At 44.3% G+C, this 7,500-nt stretch overlaps 3 non-coding genes across 3 annotated transcripts in view; all 3 read right to left on the reverse strand.

Moving 5' to 3' along the window:
- Positions 1–23: 23 nt before the first annotated feature.
- Trnak-uuu (transfer RNA lysine (anticodon UUU)) lies at positions 24–96 on the reverse strand. Its single transcript has one exon. It is a non-coding gene; the product is annotated as a tRNA-Lys (tRNA).
- A 7,172-nt stretch (positions 97–7,268) lies between these two features.
- On the reverse strand, positions 7,269–7,350 carry Trnas-cga (transfer RNA serine (anticodon CGA)). Its single transcript has one exon. It is a non-coding gene; the product is annotated as a tRNA-Ser (tRNA).
- Positions 7,351–7,488: 138 nt separating this feature from the next.
- The window catches only part of Trnak-uuu (transfer RNA lysine (anticodon UUU)), a 73-nt gene continuing 61 nt past the window's right edge, over positions 7,489–7,500 (reverse strand). The window contains exon 1 of the tRNA in view: positions 7,489–7,500. This exon is cut by the window's right edge and continues 61 nt beyond it. This is a non-coding gene — a tRNA (tRNA-Lys).

The following is a 7,500-nucleotide window of genomic DNA, read 5'->3' on the forward strand; positions in this document are numbered from 1 at the left end:
CGCTACCAAAGTATTAAAATTTCCGCCCGGACAGGGGCTTGAACCCTGGACCCTCACGTCAAATGCCTTATGCTCTACCGACTGAGCTATCCGGGCTCACCTCACGTTACTACACCTCCCACTATGCTACGGACACATTGCCTCTTGTCCTTTACTGTTGGGCAATCGTTGCATGGAGCTGTTACTAATTAAGCGTCCTCTAAAATGCTGTCTACAAACGCATCACGCTAGGCTCGTAACAGACTATCGAAGAAAACTGACACACGATGTAAAATCAAATTGCAGCAGTTTTTACGTCTCATACGTTGAAGCAGAGGAGCTACGTGTTTTCTCGACACTCACTGGGCGATTGGAAAATTCACAAGCGTCTCGAATGCAATGTTTCCCACGTATTCGCTCATTTCACGGTTCCGTTGGAGATGCTCTTCACCTCTTGACACAAAAATGAAACGCAGTCGGTAGGACTCGAACCTACGCTCCCAGAGGGAATCTGATTTCTAGTCAGACGCCTTAACCACTTTTTTTTTTTTTTTTTTTTTGTTTTTTTTTTTTTTTTTTTTTTTTTTTTTTTTTTTTTTTTTTTTTTTTTTTTTTTTGATGTCTCCCCCCAGTCCTGTTGCTGAGTTGCTTGAGTTGCTTCATTTTAATAAGGCACTATTTCCATAGCCTTGTTGTCTTCTTGATAGGTACAATAATAATGATAATGAAAGAAAAAAAAAAGGTCCTCTTCCATTAAAATAAATTAGACTTCCATGTTAGTAATAAAATGGTGAAAAAAAATCTTATTAGTACCTTGCGATGCTGATGTTTTTTTTTCTTAATTTTGTTTTTTTTTTATTTTATTTTAATTTATTCTTGTTTTTTTGTTTTTTTTTCCTGGTTTTTAGAAACAAGCCTCCATTCGCTTGAAGAAATGATTGGTGTTTATCCCAGTTGCGTGTCAACCGATGCCCAGTCGCTCAAATACTATTTTTAGCATATTGCCGTAGTTCTTCTTGTGATCTTTATATTTCAAGGCTCTATAAAAAGCAAACTTCATGTTCACGTAAAACTCAATGGAATTGTCAGTTCCCAGGTGATTAATTACGTAATTCACATAGTGGCCCATTAACCAGTGGACGGAGTTGTTTTTAGCTGCGGGAAAATAGCGAATCTGAGGCCTGAGGAATGTCACAGGGGGAAAATTTTCTACCGAAGATCTCGTAAGAAATGCAAGTTGTTCTCTAATCCAATTACAGATTTGTAGATTCCCACCGCACGTTAATCGGTGCACTAACGTATCGATCAGTTTGCATTTGAGACATAGATTCGTTTCGCTAACGCCGATTGCATGTAGCCTTTCATGAGTGCTGATGGTCCCATTCACTGTTTTATACCACGTTGATGTGACGTCGGATGGAAGACCACGCATATGAATATTTTCCCATATGGCGGCCCAATCAAAATGTGGGTATTGGCTTTCTAATTTGTTTCTCCCCTCCATTTTCTTTCGGTGACACAGAATATCGCGGGCCGTGATCCGTCGTGAGTTGATTATGGCACTGCCAAGATAGCTTAGTTCCACAAAATATACTCGGACGTGCTGGAGCCGGTTATTTATTTTTTGCACATTCACCGGTGGCTGTAGACTTGCAGGCCTGACAACTTCAAATAATTTAGTTGTGATGCTGTCAGCGTGATCGCTAAGGATAGTGGCGGTCCTTTTTATAAAAAGTGCAGACGCCTTATTTCTGATGTCAACTAAACCTAAACCTCCATTCCTGGGATCTAAGGTCGCTGTTGTTGCATTTACTCGGAATATTTCACCTCTCCACAGATAACTGGCAATGGTAGACATTATTTGTTTTCCAATCATTTTTGGTAACGGGAAGATCTGCGCTGTAAAGTAACCTTTGGAGAGGAGGCAGTTGTTAATGAAAAGTACCCTCTGAACCAGGTTCATATTACGGGGGAGGTTTTCTCTTGTTGTTCCAAGAATTTGTCCTGACGTATTTCTCCAATTGATAGCTGCCATTTTCAATGGACAAGGCGTCAGCGTTATTCCCAGAGTTTTGCACTGGGTGACTTTTGTGGCCCAGGTTAATGTGGTGTGTTGAAAGCCCCGTAGGTTTAGAAGTTTGCTTTTGTTGGCGTTGACACTGGCTCCGGAGACGCTACAGTACTTCTTAATTAGTAATTCCAATTTCGAAATGTCTTCGGCATTACGCAGTACGACTCCGACATCATCGGCATATGCGGTTATAACAGTTCGGTGTCCAGATAATGTGAGGCCAGTCAGGCTGACGTGAACACTGCGGACAAAAGGCTCTAAAGACAGCACGAAGAGGAGCATGGAGAGGGGGCTTCCTTGAGGCACGCCACGCCTGATCTGGAACTGCTTTGTCCTCTGGCTATTGACTGAGATACAGGCGCTGATTCCTGTTGCGATATTTCTAATCACACTTACGACGCGCTCATTAAAACCTATTTTCTTCAGTGTGGCATTAAGGAATCTATGATCGACACGATCAAAAGCTTTCTGGAAGTCAATAAACATGATAGCACATTTGATGTTGGTCACAGCAGTGATTGCAATTACATCTCTATATTCAGCTATGCTTTGAAAAATACTTCTATTAGGAACACACGACTGGTGTGAGCTTACTATCTTTGTAGCGACCTGTGAGAGTCTGTTGTTTATAATTCTGCCGATGATTTTATAATCAGAGTTTAACAGAGAGATAGGACGAAAGTTATTAAGGTTTGTTTTTGCAGTAGTTTTTGGAATGAGTACTATTGTGCTCTCTTTAAAAACTGAAGGTATTTGTTTTCCCTGAAGTATCTCGTTCGTCATTCGAGTAAACATGTCACCAATCAAAGGCCAGTAACGTATATAAAATTCAACAGGCAAACCATCTGGTCCCGGTGATTTCGTCAAAGGAGATTTACAGATGGTTCTGTAGAGTTCTTCGTTAGTACACTCGACGAGAAGGTTTTCGTTTTCCTCGACTGACACCTGAGGAGCTATGGAATTAAGGTACTCATCGAAGGACTCTTCACATACCGGACCGACTGAGTATAGATCTTCGTAATACTTGTGCACTGCATTGACGATGTCTCTCTGAGTCACGAGTGTCTCGCCATTTTCAGACTGGAGTCCATCGATGAAGGTGCGTCTCCTATTTCTTTCGTGCCGCAGTAGATGGTACAAGGAAGCATGTTCATCCTCCACGACGGTTTTAGCCTTTGATTTTATTTTCAGACCCTCCATCTGCTGTCTTTTAATGCTGAGCAATTTGGCCTTGGTTCGCTTGATATCTACCAGACGGATGTTGGAAGTGTCTGCCTGCTCATATAGATTTCTCAGCATGGTGTAATAAAATTCTATGGAATTTTTCAAGTCCTTCGATCGTTGTGCACCGTAATGAATGAGAACTTTCCGCAGTTTGGGCTTTGCCCTGTTGCACCACCACTCTAGTACTGAGACATGCCTGTTTACAGAGCGGAGACACATGGCCCACGCTTCTGTCAAACTTTCTTCTAGTCCGTCTTCCTGCATCAGTGACATGTTAAGGTGCCATTGACTTCTGAAACGACGAGTAGGTTGCACAGTAAGGCTGACGGTAGCAAGCACGGCACTATGATCAGAAAAGTAGACAGGAGTCGTCTCCGCTTTAATGAAGGAGCTGACTAGACTTTGCGATATGTAGAGTCTGTCAATTCTACTTCGTGATTGAGGACCGATATATGTGAAAGCCACAAATGTGGGATACGTTATTTCCCAAGCATCTTTAAGCTGTAAAACAGTGACAAAACGCTTCAGTTCATTGCAGTTATTAAAATTTGGAACCTGGTCTTTTTTATTGATCACACAATTAAAATCACCGCCGATTATAAGATCCTTTGGGTTTTTCCGCAATAAATAAATGATCTCTTCTTTAAAGAACTGTGCTCTTTCCATTCTATTGGATGTGCCGGAAGGGGCATACAGATTGATAAGAGTAAAACCAAAGACTTTTATACCTATCGCTCTGCCGGAATCCAGTCTTTCAATATCTGTGACAGGGATCCCCTCCCTGACTAAAATTGCTGTCCCTATGTTAGTGTCAAGCGAGACATTTAAAATAGACAAATACCCTGGCACTGCAAGGTTAGTGAGTACAACTTCTTGTAGGAAAACAATGTCCGTCCCTGACTCATATAGGTACTCTTTGAGCGCTGCAAGTTTAGTCGCCGATGTAATCCTGTTAATATTGATAGTTGCAAGTGTATACGCCTGGGACATTTAGGTTACATAAAAATGTACATAAATGAATAAACAAAAAAATAGTAAAATTATGATAAAACCAGGGATCTGTGACGCTGCTAGAAGGGATAAACTACTCCACTTCAACAAGCTCCTACAATAATAATCTACAGAGAAGTGTATACGCCTGGGACATTTAGTTTACATAAAAATGTACATAAATGAATAAACAAAAAAAATAGTAAAATAATGATAAAAACAGGGAGCTGTGTCGCTTCTAGAAGGGATAAACTACACCACTTCAACAAGCTCCTACAATAATAATCTACAGAGAAATGCCTATGAGTATGGAAAATACGTGAACCACTGCTTTTGGTTCCTCCGAAAAATGACTAAGACAATAGGACAATCAGAACATAAAGCGGTTCAACGATTTTTTTTGTTTCCCTTTTTTTGTTGTTGAATTGTGATCCTCAGTTTGGTGGAGTATTCCTAAGTTCTCGGGTTTTAGTTTTGCAGAGGGGCTTTCCATCACTAATGTTACTTGTAGGTACATCCTTAGGTTTTTCCTTAATAATTTCATACAGGACATTCTTGGCCGTTGCATCATCTTGTCCAGGTTGTTGTTTGCTTTGGTTACGGGAAGCTTTGAGATTAGGTTGCGGTTTGAGTCTACGTCTTTGGACATCTTGGTTCAACGCGCCGTCCTTCGCGTTGTCTATCTTCACCACCGTGGATACCGAAGCTGCCTCAACAGTGTCCTGTTTATGACTTCCACTTCCTTGTCTTTCCGGCACTAAATCTAGGGCACTGACGGAATCGGTTGGTTGGGGGTCAGTGAGTTCGTGAATGCGGGTCTGGTCCGTCACTTCATAGGGTTCGGAGTGCGGCTTGTCCGTCGCCGCGACAACCGATACGGCTTCGCCGCCGTGGGCTGTTGGTACCTGTGCGGCAGCCGACAGCGCGTGGGTTGCCTTTGCCGCTGTCGTCACGTCCCTACATGTACTGTCTGTTTCCTCTAACACATCTGCACCACACTGCTTCTGTTTGCGGGTGGAGGGGGGATTGCGAGAGGACTCGCCGTCCGAGCCGTCATCAGTCGCTTCCAACGGTCGTTTCTTATTCTGAAGATCGCATTCGGGAACAGAAGGGTGACTTGTCACTAATTGCAGAGGGGGGAACTCTGTATTAGGTATGGCGGGCATCGTAGAAGTACCTGCACCACTGTCATTAGCAGAAGGAGGGGAGTTGCTGCTTGGTAAGACGTCGCTAAGGGTCAATTTTTGACGCTGTGTTAGATTATTCCGGAGGACAAAAACACGGCGTGGACAATCTTGTCTGAAATGACCTGTCTCGTTACAAATATTACACGTACGCTCCTGTCCAGAATAAACAACATGTGCTTTATGACCTGCAACAGATATGTGGGACGGAATATTGGCTTTCACCTCCATTTCGACGGACCTAATGCCATTATAACACTGTATCTTGTACAGCTTCGACCATCGTTCGTTATAGATGGATTTAACTTCCCCATATTTAGATAGAGCGTCTTTGATCAACTGATTGTCAACTTCGATAGGAACATTCAAAATCCTCACATTGGTGTACATGATATCAGCTTTCCGTACAGAAACATTACTTTTTGAACCATCTCGATGAACAAATTCAACAGAATTACCCCATTTTGCAAGTAACTTATCGACAGTCACGGAGTTCAGAAATTTAACATAAACACAGTATTTTTCAGCATCTAACTGCGTGGTGTGAACAGAGTCAGAATGGATACAGATTACCTCTGTGAGCCAATCATGGATCTCCAGTGCAGTGGGTTGGACCGGCCGGGTTTCCTTCTCGAACGAGAAGACTAACGTATTCTTCCTGACGGTGTCAGACATGGTCTTCAGTGCCGGCGAAATTCCGGTCGAAACCGAAATCGCGACGAAAAACGAAATGGAAAACGGACGATAACACTTCAAAAACACTTATCAGGACCACCAAACGCAATAATACTACGAAAATGCACAGACAGCTGTAGGTAAACACAAAGCACCGGCGATAGCACAAACGTGTGCGGAGCAAACAACAAGCACGTCCGAACGCGGCGACGGCTAAAGCCAGAATGTCCTCGGCCACGACTGCCGGTCGCATTAGCCTCTGTCGACAAGTGAAAACGGCTCCTTTTAAAGCAACCTGACGGCAGAAAACGACATGGCCTCACTCGTTTCAGTAGTGCTTCCGTGGCCAGCACAGTAGCCGTTACGACAGTGTATTAATTTTCGCCCGGACAGGGGCTTGAACGCGGGACCTTTTGGTTGAAGGCATAGTGCTCTGCCGACTCAGCTACCCTGTCCGCCTGCCAAGGATTATGGTACAGCTGCAATGTGTGGCAGTGATTCGCGTGTCGTAATTACAACCTGACGGCAGAAAACGACATGGCCTCACTCGTTTCAGTAGTGCTTCCGTGGCCAGCACAGTAGCCGTTACGACAGTGTATTAATTTTCGCCCGGACAGGGGCTTGAACGCGGGACCTTTTGGTTGAAGGCATAGTGCTCTGCCGACTCAGCTACCCTGTCCGCCTGCCAAGGATTATGGTACAGCTGCAATGTGTGGCAGTGATTCGCGTGTCGTAATTACTGGCTTGTGGCTCCAATGGCGACTTCACCGACTTCCCACTGACGCACCGCTGACGCTAGTTTTCTCTCGTCTTAAACGATGGACGTACTTTCAAGCAGCTGCGAGATCTTACGAAAAGAAACGCTGCACCACTGCTTGTGCCGCACTCGAATGACTCAATTGCGATTCTTAAAAAGAAATGAATGCTCGCTCTGTCCAACACTTTCAAGCACGTCTGCGTACTCACGAACACGGCGACGGCGCGAGAAAATGACGGGGGTGCGCTCGTGGGCCTGCGACGGTTTTCTGTATTACTAGCTTCCGTGCGAGGTGAACCGATAGCCACAGGAAGCAGAGGCCGCCGCGAAAATCAGTATTCTTAAACATGCGTGCGAAAATTTGTGCTCGTTTGTACGCAAAATCGCACGCAGCCGGTAGGATTCGAACCTACGCTCCCAGAGGGAATCTGATTTCGAGTCAGACGCCTTAACCACTCGGCCACGACTGCCGGTGGCGCCAGCTCCTCCCGACACATGCAACTGCTGCCGTTTAGAGCACTGCAGTGCCAGGAAACGGCACAGCTGCATTCTTTTCCGTCGTGCTTTCACCGCTACTAGGCGAGCCGCTACCAAAGTATTAAAATTTCCGCCCGGACAGG

The sequence above is a fragment of the Schistocerca cancellata genome, unplaced genomic scaffold (genome assembly GCF_023864275.1).
Source record: "Schistocerca cancellata isolate TAMUIC-IGC-003103 unplaced genomic scaffold, iqSchCanc2.1 HiC_scaffold_690, whole genome shotgun sequence".
In the NCBI taxonomy this organism is placed as follows: Eukaryota; Metazoa; Arthropoda; class Insecta; order Orthoptera; family Acrididae; genus Schistocerca; species Schistocerca cancellata.